The 14,686-nt window shown below is 42.1% G+C and overlaps 1 pseudogene; it reads right to left on the bottom strand.

Annotated features, from left to right (window-relative positions):
• Positions 1–12,075: 12,075 nt before the first annotated feature.
• Positions 12,076–13,566, bottom strand: LOC135541931 (histamine H2 receptor-like; annotated as a pseudogene).
• Positions 13,567–14,686: the final 1,120 nt, after the last annotated feature.

Genomic DNA, 14,686 nt, shown 5'->3' with positions numbered 1-14,686 from the left:
GTCTGCAATAACACCAGAAAAAGTCACTAGATTTGTGTTAGATTTGTCGCTAGTTGCTTTTTTGAAAATGTATCGCTAGAAGGTCTGAATACTCACTAAATAGAGCGACAATGTCGCTAAATTGGCAACACTGTAGAGCGCATGTGCCAAAACCAGACTAGGCATATTTACAATTTAACGCAGTTGAAAATGCGATGGAAACAGACTGAACATTAGATTTTTATATGGTACATGAAAATATTAGCGAAAAATAACAATTTGTGTGCACTACGTCATCACACACTGATTTTTATCTGCAACAAGTACATTTGTTAGAAACACACCACTGGTGGGAAAATGTGCATATTTTCTCCATGCAGATTTTTTAATATTCGCAAGAAAATCTGTCGCCAATTGGATGGAAACCTAGCTAGTCCTCTCTCCACTGGGATTTTCTGCCTTAAACCCTAATACAGGGGCTGAGTCACTGGCTTACTGGTGCTCTTCCATGCCGTCCCTAGGAGGGGTGCGTCACTTGAGTGGGTTGAGTTACTGACGTGATCTTCCTGTCTGAGTTGGCGCCCCCCCTTGGGTTTTTCACAATTCCTGATATTTAATCCTCGTAAAAATTCCTGTCTTAGGTCAGTTAGGATCACCACTTTATTTTAAGATTGTGAAATGTCTGAATAATAGTAGAGAGAATGATTTATTTCAGCTTTTATTTCTTTCATCACATTCCCAGTGGGTCAGAAGTTTACATACACTCAATTAGTATTTGGTAGCATTGCCTTTAAATTGTTTAACTTGGGTAAAACGTTACGGGTAGCCTTCCACAAGCTTCCCACAATAAGATGGGTGAATTTTGTCCCATTCCTGCCGACAGAGCTGGTGTAACTGAGTCAGGTTTGTTGGCCTCCTTGCTCGCGCACACCTTTTCATTTCTGCCCACACATTGTCTATAGAATTGAGGTCAGGGCTTTGTGATGGCTTGACTTTGCTGTCCCTAAGCCATTTTGCCACAACTTTGGAAGTATGCTTGGTGTAATTGTCCATTTGGAATACCCATTTGCAACCAAGCTTGAACTTCCTGACTGATGTCTTGAGATGTTGCTTCAATATATCCACATAATTTTCCTCCCACATGATGCCATCTACTTTGTGAAGTGCACCAGTCCCTCCTGCAGCAAAGCATCCCCACAACATGATGCTGCCACCCCCGTGCTTCACGGTTGGGATGGTGTTCTTTGGCTTGCAAGCCTCCCCCTTATTCCTCCAAACATAATGATGGTCATTATGGCCAAACAGTTCTATTTTTGTTTCATCAGACCAAAGGACATTTCCCCGAAAAGTACGATCTTTGTCCCCATGTGCAGTTGCAAACTGTAGTCTGGCTTTTTTATAGCGGTTTTGGAGCAGTGGCTTCTTCCTTGCTGAGTGGCCTTTCAGGTTTTGTTGATATAGGACACATTTTACCGTGGATATAGATACTTTTGTACCTGTTTCCTCCAGCATCTTCACAAGGTCCTTTGCTGTTGTTCTGGGATTGATTTGCACTTTTCGCACCAAAGTACATAAAATCTCTAGGAGACAGAACGCATCTCCTTCCTGAGCAGTATGACAGCTGCGTGGTCCCATGGCATTTATACTTGTGTACAAATGAACATGGCACCTTCAGGCATTTGGATATTGCTCCAAAGGATGAACTAGGCTTGTGGAGGTCTACATTTTTTTCTGAGGGCTTGGCTGATTTCTCCATGATGTCAAGCAAAGAGGCATTGAGTTTGAAGGTAGGCCTTGAAATACATCCACAAGTACAACTCCAATTGACTCAAATGATGTCAATTAGCCTATCAGAAGCTTCTAAAGCCACCACGTTATTTTCTGGAATTTTCCAAGCTGTTGATAGACACAGTCAACTTAGTGTATGTAAACTTCTGACAAACTGGAATTGTTATACAGTGAACTATAAGTGAAGTAATCTGTCTGTAAACAATTGTTGGAAAAATGACTTGTGTCATGCACAAAGTAGATGTCCTAACCAACTTGCCAAAACTATAGTTTGTTAACAAGAAATTTGTGGAGTGGTTGAAAAACAAATTTTAATGACTCCAACCTCAGTGTATGTAAACTTCCGACTTCAACTGTATATCCTGCCTGTTTGTCCCTGTCCAGGGGTATCCCCGGACAGGGCAACAGTGTCTCCCGACCCCGCCTTTCTCAGCTTCCAGTATTTATGCTGCAATAGTTTGTGTTGGGGGGCTGGGGTCATATCTGGAGTATTTCTCCTGTTTTTTCGGTGTCCTGTGTGAATTTAAGTATGCTCTTTCTAATTCTCTCTCTCTTTCTCTCAGAGGACCTGAGCCCTAGGACCAAGCCTCAGGACTACCTGGCCTGATGACTCCTTGCTGTCCCCAGTCCACCTGCCCGTGCTGCAGCTCCAGTTTCAACGGTTCTGCCTATGGACATGCTGACTTGTCACAGACCTGCTGTTTTCAATTCTCTAATGATCAGCTATGAAAAGCCAACTGACATTTACTCCTGAGGTGCTAACCTGTTGTACCCACTACAGCCACTGTGATTATTATTATTTCACCCTGTTGGTCATCTATGAACATTTGAACATCTTGGCCATGTTCTGTTTTAATCTCCACCCAGCACAGCCAGAAGAGGACTGGCCACCCCTCATAGCCTGGTTCCTCTCTAGGTTTCATCCTAGGTTCCGGTCTTTCTAGGGAGTTTTTCATAGTCACCGTGCTTCTACACCTGCATTGCTTGCTGTTTGGGGTTTTAGGCTGGGTTTCTGTAAAGCACTTTGTGACATCAGCTGATGTAAGAAGGGCTTTATAAATACATGTGAATGCTTGATTGATGAGTGAGGCTGTAATAGGATCTTAGCAGACATGATAATGTCGGAAAAACAGGAGAAGAAAAGGAATAGATAAAGAACCTTTAATCCACATATTTTCCATTATTTTATTCATGGTCCTAATTGTTCATTCAAGATAATTGGAGAGATATGAAAGGGTGACATAAATAGTATGGCCACAGCAGAGCACAACTACAGAAGTTCAACATCTAGATTTCGGATTCCGAAATAGTGCCAATAAATTAATACATCTGTGGGTAGTGCACAGTTATTCTGACTTGGTCTAGTCCACCATTATTATTGACAAGAAAAAGCTTGCCAGGTTTTTGGTTCAAACAAACCGATCCTTCCCATTAAACATCACTCCATATTACAGTTCTGAGAAATAGGCTACAACTTCGTCGTCCTTGGAACGACACAGTGCTGCTTCTCTGAAAGGAAACAGATCTCCAGATTTCCAGGAAGCTATTGGTTCATTAGCACTCTCTCTGTCAGTGAATTCAAATGTTTAATCATGTGTTGGCATGGTTATGTGTCTCATGTCAAGAAAGTAGCTGCAGGCTTAAAGAAACATTAAATCATATAATTTGCATATCAACCAAAATAAAAGCATGTTGATAGAAAAATGTGTGTCTCGTGTACAGTCCCTATAGAGTCTACACCCCTTCAACTTTCTTTTCACATTTTGTGGGATTGAAATATATTTCATTGTATTTTTTGGTCATTGATCTAACACAAAATATTCCATCATGTCAAAGTGAAAATATTTTTTTTAAATCACAACATTTAAATAACTAAAATATAATTGTTGCATAGGTTTTCACACTCTTGTTTAGGCAAGCCTAAATTAGTTAGGAAGTACAATTTGGCTTAACAAATCACGTGAAATAATATGGGTTCCTTTCCTCTGTCCCCCATACGTACAAAGGGCAGTGATTGGTTGGTTGGGTAACAATACAAAATGACATTGAATATATCTTTAGCATGGTTAAGTTAATAATTATGCTGTGGGTGATGCATTAAACCACCCAGACACATCAAAGACGCAGTCGTCGTTCTGAATTGACAGCATGACAAGAAGGAAACTGCTTAGGGATGTCAGCATGAGGCCATTAGTGATTTTAAAACAGCTACAGTTCAATTGCTGTGATGGGAGAAAATGGAGGATGGACCAACAACATTGTAGTGACTCCACAATAAATTACAGAGTGAAAAGAAGAATACAAATATACAGAATACAAATATTCCAAAACATGCACATGTATGCAACAAGGCACTAAGGTAATACTGCAGAAAAACACAGCAAAGGAATACACTTTTTGGCCTAAATGCAAAGCCTTATGTTTGTGGCAAATCCAGCACAACACATCACTGAGTAACTGCCTCCTTATTTTCAAGCACCGTGGTGGCTGCATCATGGTATGGAAATGCTTGACATTGGCAAAGACTGGGGAGTTTTTCAGGATGAAAAGAAACAGAATGGAGCTAAGCAAAGGCAATCCTGGAGGAAAACCTGCTTCAGTCTGCTTTACACAGACACTGAGTGAGGAATTCAAATCAAATCAAATCAAATTTTATTTGTCACATACACATGGTTAGCAGATGTTAATGCGAGTGTAGCGAAATGCTTGTGCTTCTAGTTCCGACAATGCAGTAATAACCAACAAGTAATCTAACTAACAATTCCAAAACTAATTTCTTATACACACAAGTGTAAGGGGATAAAGAATATGTACATAAAGATATATGAATGAGTGATGGTACAGAGCAGCATAGGCAAGATACAGTAGATGGTATCGAGTACAGTATATACATATGAGATGAGTATGTAAACAAAGTGGCATAGTTAAAGTGGCTAGTGATACATGTATTACATAAGGATGCAGTAGATGATATAGAGTACAGTATATACGTATACATATGAGATGAATAATGTAGGGTATGTAAACATTATATTAGGTAGCATTGTTTAAAGTGGCTAGTGATATATTTTACATCATTTCCCATCAATTCCCATTATTAAAGTGGCTGGAGTTGAGTCAGTGTGTTGGCAGCAGCCAATGTTTAACAGTCTGATGGCCTTGAGATAGAAGCTGTTTTTCAGTCTCTCAGTCCCAGCTTTGATGCACCTGTACTGACCTCGCCTTCTGGATGATAGCGGGGTGAACAGGCAGTGGCTCGGGTGGGTGTTGTCCTTGATGATCTTTATGGCCTTCCTGTAACATCGGGTGGTGTAGGTGTCCTGGAGGGCAGGTAGTTTGCCCCCGGTGATGCGTTGTGCAGACCTCACTACCCTCTGGAGAGCCTTACAGTTGTGGGCGGAGCAGTTGCCGTACCAGGCGATGATAGAGCCCGCCAGGATGCTCTCGATTGTGCATCTGTAGAAGTTTGTGAGTGCTTTTGGTGACAAGCCGAATTTCTTCAGCCTCCTGAGGTTGAAGACTCGCTGCTGCGCCTTCTTCACGATGCTGTCTGTGTGAGTGGACCAATTCAGTTTGTCTGTGATGTGTATGCCGAGGAACTTAAAACTTAGTACCCTCTCCACTACTGTTCCATCGATGTGGATAGGGGGGTGTTCCCTCTGCTGTTTCCTGAAGTCCACAATCATCTCCTTAGTTTTGTTGACGTTGAGTGTGAGGTTATTTTCCTGACACCACACTCCGAGGGCCCTCACCTCCTCCCTGTAGGCCGTCTCGTCGTTGTTGGTAATCAAGCCTACCACTGTTGTGTCGTCCGCAAACGTGATGATTGAGTTGGAGGCGTGCGTGGCCGCGCAGTCGTGGGTGAACAGGGAGTACAGGAGAGGGCTCAGAACGCACCCTTGTGGGGCCCCAGTGTTGAGGATCAGCAGGGTGGAGATGTTGTTGCCTACCCTCACCACCTGGGGGCGGCCCGTCAGGAAGTCCAGTACCCAGTTGCACAGGGCGGGGTCGAGACCCAGGGTCTCGAGCTTGATGACGAGCTTGGAGGGTACTATGGTGTTAAATTCCGAGCTGTAGTCGATGAACAGCATTCTCACATAGGTATTCCTCTTGTCCAGATGAGGGCAGTGTGCAGTGTGGTTGAGATTGCATCGTCTGTGGACCTATTTGGGCGGTAAGCAAATTGGAGTGGGTCTAGGGTGTCAGGTAGGGTGGAGGTGATATGGTCCTTGACTAGTCTCTCAATGCACTTCATGATGACGGAAGTGAGTGCTACGGGACGGTAGTCGTTTAGCTCAGTTACCTTAGCTTTCTTGGGAACAGGAACAATGGTGGCCCTCTTGAAGCATGTGGGAACATCAGACTGGTATAGGGATTGATTGAATATGTCCGTAAACACACCAGCCAGCTGGTCTGCGCATGCTCTGAGGGCGCGGCTGGGGATGCCGTCTGGGCCTGCAGCCTTGCGAGGGTTAACACGTTTAAATGTTTTACTCACCTTGGCTGCAGTGAAGGAGAGACCGCATGTTTTCGTTTCAGGCCGTGTCAGTTGCACTGTATTGTCCTCAAAGCGGGCAAAAAAGTTATTTAGTCTGCCTGGGAGCAAGACATCCTGGTCCGTGACTGGGCTGGTTTTCTTCTTGTAGTCCGTGATTGACTGTAGACCCTGCCACATACCTCTTATGTCTGAGCCGTTGAATTGAGATTCTACTTTGTCTCTATACTGACGCTTAGCTTGTTTGATAGCCTTGCGGAGGGAATAGCTACACTGTTTGTATTCGGTCATGTTACCAGTCACCTTGCCCAGATTAAAAGCAGTGGTTCGCGCTTTCAGTTTCACGCGAATGCTGCCATCAATCCACGGTTTCTGGTTAGGGAATGTTTTAATCGTTGCTATGGGAACGACATCTTCAACGCACGTTCTAATGAACTCGCACACCGAATCAGCGTATTCGTCAATGTTGTTGTCTGACGCAATACGAGTCATGTCCCAGTCCACGTGATGGAAGCAGTCTTGAAGTGTGGAATCAGCTTGGTCGGACCAGCGTTGGACAGACCTCAGCGTGGGAGCTTCTTGTTTTAGTTTCTGTCTGTAGGCAGGGATCAGCAAAATGGAGTCGTGGTCAGCTTTAAGCAGGACAATAACCTACAATACAAGGCCAAATCTACACTGGAGTTGCTTACCAAAAAGACAGTGATTGTACCTCCTGAGTGGCCAAGTTACAGTTTTGACTTAAAATCTGCTTGAAAATCCATGACAGGACTAGAAAATGTTTGTCTACCCATGATCCCCAACACCTTGACAGATATTAAAGAATTTGAAAAATAACAAAAATGGGCAAATATTGCACAATACAGGTGTGCAAAGCTTGTCTGATACTTACCAAAGAAGACTCACAGCTGTAATCTCTGCCAAAGCAGTTTCTAACCTGTATTGACTCATGTATTGTATTGACTTAATGTTATTTTTCATTCAACTTAAAAAAATTGAATTCTTCTTCCACAGAGTATTTTGTGTAGATAGTTGACAAAAAACGACATTGAAATCCATTTTAATCATACTTTGTAAAACAATACAATTTGAAGAAATCCAAAAGGGATGTAGACTTTCTATAGGCACCGTATTCAAAAATGGAGGTTTAAATAATACAGCTGCATATTCATATTAGCCAACACGGTATATCCGACACATATACCTTGCAATACAATCTCTAAAAACAGCTGAGCAAAATGTATACAATGTGCTCTGTAATAAAATGACCCGTTTGATTCCTTAACAATGCGTTCTCAAATGTCATGTTGGATGCATTAGAATATAAGGTATGGAGAATGATAGTCTGCAGAACTATAGAAAAAGCAGTTGGGATATGAATGTTTGAGTTTCCAAATACTAAACGTTCAGTGAATGTAAATAGATTTAGGTGGTTTAAATGATTAACCTAACTTTACTACTAACCTTCTAAAAGTTCACGGTGCCAAGTTCTTGCCAAACCATTATTCTACTACTAAGCTATGACTTCGTGAGGCGTACATTTCACGTGTAACAGTATAGCTTCAGACCGTCCCCTCGCCCATACCCGGGCGCGAACCAGGGACCCTCTGCACACATCAACAACAGTCACCCATGAAGCATCGTTACCCATCGCTCCACAAAAGCTGTGGCCCTTGCAGAGCAAGGGAATTACTACTTCAAGGTCTCAGATTGAAACGCTATTTAGCGCGCACCACCGCTAAATAAGCTAGCCGTTTCACATGCGTTACACTCACCCCCCTTTAGACCTCCTCCTTTTCCGCAGAAACCAGTCATCCAGGTCACGGCACCAATGTAACAGTATAACTTTAGACTGTCCCCTCACCCATACCCGGGCGTGAACCAGGGACTCTCTGCACACATCAACAACAGTCACCCACGTAGCATCGTTACCCATTGCTCCACAAAGCAAGGGGAACTACTACTTCAAGGTCTCAGAGCAAGTGGCGTCACCAATGAAATGCTATTTAGCGCACACCACCGCGAACTAAGCTAGCCGTTTCACATCCGTTACACACACATATACATTCAAACATCACATTGTGTTTCACCATTGTTGCGTACGGAGACAAACATCAAAGGTGTCTCAGGCAGTATTTGAAGTATCTAAATAAAATGTAACCTTCCAATATACAGTATATCACAAAAGTGAGTACACCCCTCACATTTTTGTAAATATTTGAGTATATATTTTCATGTGACGACACTGAAGAAATGACACTTTGCTACAATGTAAAGTAGTGAGTGTACAGCTTGTATAACAGTGTAAATTTGCTGTCCCCTCAAAATAACTCAATTTGGACATTTTCACTTAGGGGTGTACTCACTTTTGTTGCCAGCGGTTTAGACATTAATGGCTGTGTGTTGAGTTATTTTGAGGGGACAACAGATTTACACTGTTATACAAGCTGTACACTCACTACTTCACATTGTAGCAAAGTGTCATTTCTTCAGTGTTGTCACATGAAAAGATATACTCAAATATTTACAAAAATGTGAGGGGTGTACTCACTTTTGTGATATACTGTATATATATATATAGAGAGAGAGAGAGGGAGAGAGAGAGAAGTGTGTGGGTGTGGGGGGGGGGTACACTCTTACAATGTTGCAGTCCAGAAATGAGAGCTTTTCCCATCTATGCCTGAGCCTCTGATGGAAACAGTAGAACTCAACACATGCTTCAGTATTCCCCTCTCTCTCTAGGAGCAATTGAGTGCCCAGACCCCATAGATGTATCAAAAGAATCACACCCTGGTCACCACTGTAGAGAAGTGCTTTAGCACAATGCAATCTTAAGATCTTGTGGTTCAGAGATGAGAATTCAACCATCTAGGGCAAAAGTCTGGGCTCCTGACAGGGACAATAGAATTCTCCCCACTGCATGTTACAATAGTAAAATATGTTATCTATTATCACCTCAACAAAACTGATTCTATATTGAATTTATTCTAACAAGCATGTGTATCTGTAGTTGGTGCTTGTCAACTCTAAAATACACTAGACTGTGTAGCCTTAACAAAATCCACAAACAAATGCATATGGGGTCTCAATGTTTAATAGTGACGGCAGGGATAGTTCAAACTGCAGTAGGATGGTTCTCCACACAGGTGAGTGAATCAGCTGAGCAGCGCTTAGTTGATCTCTAGGAGCATGGCACAGGAGAGGAGAGCTGAATAGATTGTGGGAGACAAATGTGAGCAAGATTGAATCAAATAAATCACAGCAGCAAAGGATTGTAGAAATGAACATCTTGACAGTCTTAAATTACAACAACTAGGCTACGAGGATAAAGGCAGGGTGCTCTGCATCCTACTCCAACTAGGTCTATTGACAGGGATAATGTGGCAGTTCTTATTTGTCAGCATGAATGAAATTAGTGAGTTCTGTCTTTCTGACTGTATTAGCTTTACAATACTTGGAATAGTTATAGCTAAAGCTCCCTGTCGCAGAACGGCATGCTAGTGATGAAGCCATCTGCTCCTGCCAGCTAGCAAAAGGTCTACTTGTATCTAGCTAGCTACATTTATAAGGTTCCTACGTTTTAAGTAAATTTGGGAGTTATTTTACAGATTGCATTGATGGTATCACATTTCTATAACTAAGTAGATACCAAAAATAAATAAATACTTTACCTTCTGTCAGCCTGAGATCCCTCTCTCGAGGTGTCACCAAAGCTTATGCTTTTTTATTTCACCTTTATTTAACCAGTTAGGCCAGTTGAGAACAAGTTGTCATTTACAATTGTAACCTGGACAAGATAAAGCAAAGCAGTGCAACAAAAACAAGAACAGAGTTACACATAAACAAACTATAACACAAAAGAAAAGAAAGATGTTTCTAGTTTTGTACAGTGTGTGCAAATGTAGTAGAGTAGGGAGGTAGGCAATAAATAAGGCCTAGAGGTGAAAATAATTACAATTTAGCATTAACACTGGAGTGATAGATGTGCAGATGATGATGTGCAAGTAGAGATACTGGGGTGCAAAAGAGCAAGAGGGTAAGTAATAATGTGTATGAGGTAGTCGTGTGTGCTATTTACAGATTGGCTGTGTACAGGTACAGTGATTGGTAAGCTGCTCAGACAGCTGATGCTTAAAGTTAGAGAGGGAGATATAAGACTCCAGCTTCAGAGATTTTTGCAATTCATTCAATAGGACATTGCCAACAAACAAAAATGCGTTCAGAAAAAATAAATATATACTATGTAAAATGAATAGCTCCTCCTTCAGCAGAGACCAATCATCTCAAACTAAAGTAGATACAATGTATCAGCCCAACACCTATGACTGGATCTCCTGAGCCAAGGCCCAGAAACCTGTCTGAAACCATGGGGTGTCTGACTTGGCCTCAAATTGGAATTAATAGTGTGGGAAATAAGTGATATTCAGTGAAGCCTCTTGCAGAGTTTCATTCCCATGTAGGCAGCTTCTCAAATCTGCCTCTCCTTTTCCATGCCACACGAAATGACTAATTAACAAAGGCATTATGCTTTATTTCCCAATCACAAACATTTTGGGGGATTTTCATTTATTTATAAACAATATAACATTATTTTATGTACACGACAAAGTCACTCAACTATTCACAAAATACAAATGAAACATATCATTAGTCAAAGACCAAGTACGTATTTTCACATTTGAAAGCACCAAGAGTTTAGCAAGTTTCATAATAAATATGGACAATATTTTCAGATTTTTGCCAAACAGCATACATTCCATGTCATAACTCTCAAGAGATCACAACCAACAGGTTTCAGTCTCAACATTTACCATAATAACAAGTCTAAAGGAAGTTGGAAATTGAATAAGGGAGCTGCCCAGTATCATACAATGTAGTGCGGACAGTAGCACAGTGATGGCTTTGAATAGTCTTAACCACTTTCTTTAAAAAAAGGGACCATGAATTGGGAGGTGACCCTGGTGATATGAGAAGTCAAACGGAGGGAAAGGGTAACGCCGACAGACGAGTGTGGTGGTGACCTTTATACACTGGAGCCGTTTAATGACCTTTCTCAGGAGATGAAATTCAATGACTTAAAGGTTTACCTTGCAAGGCTACTATGTAGACACCGGGCCTTTGATATACAAGATATAGGTGTACAGAGTAGATGGCCTGAAGACCATCAAAGCACTTGTAAACATTTCCTTCTGAAGTTCACCGAACACATTTTATTGTTTGATGGCTAAATATTAATTTAAAAACAATCAAATGTATTTATTTTGACATTTAAGTGCAATATATTGACAGGCTGTAGACAACATGCAGATCAGATTTTAGCACCATGTAAAATACTGATAATGCAAATACAAACAAGGTGGCGGGAGACATGGCTGGACGAGGGCTGCATTCTGATGGATTTACCAACTAAAAAAATAACTCAACTCAACATGTGGTGCATGGAATTCTGACAACATGGTGTGACAGTAAAATGTAAAACAAAAAATACATCTATAAAAAAAAAGAAACATTCCAGCATGGACCAAATACTGTCAATTGGGGATTCAAAAAATGTCAAAGAATTGTATGAGTTCAACAAAAAATAAGATTCAAAATAACTTGAAATGCATAGTGATGGTGAGGAAGATTGGTGTTTGACAGGGCTTTGAAGCATCTAATTATGGCCTGACAGCACTCTCATGTCTCCTTGCCACACTGTTTTTAAATATAATCTGATACCACGATCTCAATACAAGCAGCTCTCCTAAATGTCCTGCAGGTGTTTGGCGTTGAAATTTACCAGATGTATCATTGAATAATGTGAGTGAATACCATGTCTATGAGAAGTCTAACCCCTCAGAAGGGGGTGTCACTGGACAGGGTGAGGTGATCAGGGTGTTGGTTGACGAGACACTGGAGCAGCGATCCTGGAGGGTGTTGTTATTGTCCCATACTACCGGCTGGCAAAATCTGGGCACACTGAGACACAGCCGCTGGAAGAGCAGGCAGAACTTTCTACGGAAACTGCGGTTAATCCAGAAGTAGAAGATGCAGTTGGGGAAAACCTTGGCGGTTGGCAGCCACATCACCACAAACTCAATCCACTCCGTAACTATAATGCCCGAGATGGCTGGTGGAAGAGAGAACGGAGAAAAATACATAAAAAGGGACAGCATAGGCTACGAAATAAAACCGACTATGCACAAGCATGGTCAATCGAAGTCTACGCCCCTTCTTCAGTGATTGTCAACAGTACTACTTGTAAGCAGGAGTGGGGTGATATATATTTCAGCAGCAATACCCGCGGTCTAAAAAGTCAGGTAAATAACACTTTCCTGTGTATAATTTGTCTCGGAAGTTCACCCACTGAATGACCAACTAAACTGACAACCAGTATGGTTAACTGTCATTTTATTCAAGATTATTGCTTGTAAGGAAACGTTTCCCGTCTACACTGCTTAGTTTCAGGCTGTATACCAGAAGCTGCCGGTATCAGTCTGATTCAGCAGCCTACCCCAGTCACCTTACACCCAGCACATTGGCATTTCAACTTTACAGCCGTGTAGCCAACATTTGTTACGGGCATTTTGCTGAGCTCGTTTAGAAGGGTGGTGGGTGACTTTGGGAAAAACATGCAACCTGGTTATTTCTATAGGCCTACTCACCATTATAGATAATTGCCGCCATGCACGGCGTCCAACATGTGTAGTACTCAGTCATCACAGTGACAAGCACCCTGGATGCTACGGGTCTGTTGCGCTCACAACACCTGGGGTCGTCACATCTTTACTCGCTGTCTCATTGCAGCACACCAAAGGCGCAAGTCATGATGATTGACCGAGGAAAGAAGATGAGGCATGTTAATGTACGATGGATTGCAAACCAATGACGCTGTAGTAAAGTGGACCTCAATTATCCCGTTAGGAAAAGATATGGGCACAAGTAAAAATTGAGGAAAACACCATGCAAAGGCGATCAGAAGCAGCGTTCTTCTCCTTGTCATCAGTGATGAGTATTTCAGCAGGTAAAACACTGCAATGTATCTTTCTAGACTTATAGATCATTGCGTTGAAGAATGCCACAATGTGACAGAGGGAGTCTGGGCCTTCACTGTCGTCTTTCGCAAGACTGACGCACAGATTCAAGGGCGTGATGATCAGTCCAAATCAGCACCGGTGAGGGAAAGTAAAACGTAGCGAGAGTTCCTTGAACAGCCGGACACCGATGAAGAAATCACCATAACAACTGTAATGTACCCCCAACGTGATCATCGCTGCTAAAACTGATATTATGCCAATTTTGATGGTTCGGTTCCATTCTAGAAGCATTTGCGTATCTGTGCTGGTTAGATTGGTGTCATCGGACAAATTGAGTGTTACAAACAATGTCCTCAACTCTGGCATTAGTTTGTCACTTCCTCTGTAACCCCCCCATTTCTATTTTTTATTTCAGGTGAATGTACATGATAAAGTCAATTTACCAAGCCGTGGTAAACACAACAACAAATACCACTTCCACACGTGTTGCACGGTAGGTGGTAGTCACGTGCCCCAATCAAATAATGCCAGGTAAATATATCAACCAAGAGGCACATTATTCTTCCTAGGCCATAAATAAATAGACACATTTTCATCACATTTTGGAGTTGGTGTCCATTGTTTTGTTGTATAATGTAGTCAACATTGTATTGATACACTCATTTATTCTGTTGTGGCCCAGTTGTATGAGCAATGGCTCCATCACCACTCAATTCTTCTACAGGTGGAATCAGGTGAGGACCACCTAAGTGTAACAGTATAGCTTCCGTCCCTCTCCTCGACCGGAACCAGAGACCCTCTGCACATATTCGACAACAGCCACCCTTGAAGCATCGTTACCCATCGCGCCACAAAAGCCACGGCCCTTGCAGAGCAAGGGGAACAACTACTTCAAGGTCTCAGAGCGAGTGACGTCACCGATTGAAACGCTATTAGCGAGCACCATCGCTAACTAGCTAGCCATTTCACATCGGTTACATAAGCACAGGCAGAGATGAGCTACATGGGGGACTGGATTGGGGAGGAAGAGAGAGAGGACATGAACCTAAATAGTTGAAATATGAGCCCATCTCCTCCTCCAATCCCTGCGCTAGACTCCGCACAGATGGATTCATCATTAGGACAGTGACAAGTGCATATATCAAGGCGTATTCCAGGCCCTCCTCCTTCCACAGAGGGACATGTTCATGGCTAGCTGACACTACTAGCCTACCTGCTGGGGAAGCAGCCATCTGATGGTCCTCCATAGCAGCTGGACCTCACTAATCAAACATTGATACTGTACAGATAGCTCACATTCTCTCATTAGTGGCTCAGGCAGAAATGTTATTTCATCAATCCAAGGGCCTTTATGAGAAATATCAGTCGGAGATCAATAATATTTAGATTTGTCACCAAATACAAGGTTATT

This window comes from Oncorhynchus masou, chromosome 1 (genome assembly GCF_036934945.1).
Source record: "Oncorhynchus masou masou isolate Uvic2021 chromosome 1, UVic_Omas_1.1, whole genome shotgun sequence".
Taxonomy (NCBI): Eukaryota; Metazoa; Chordata; class Actinopteri; order Salmoniformes; family Salmonidae; genus Oncorhynchus; species Oncorhynchus masou.
The sequence above is the reverse complement of the archived record's forward strand: the minus strand, read 5'-3'. Positions and strand labels throughout refer to the sequence as shown.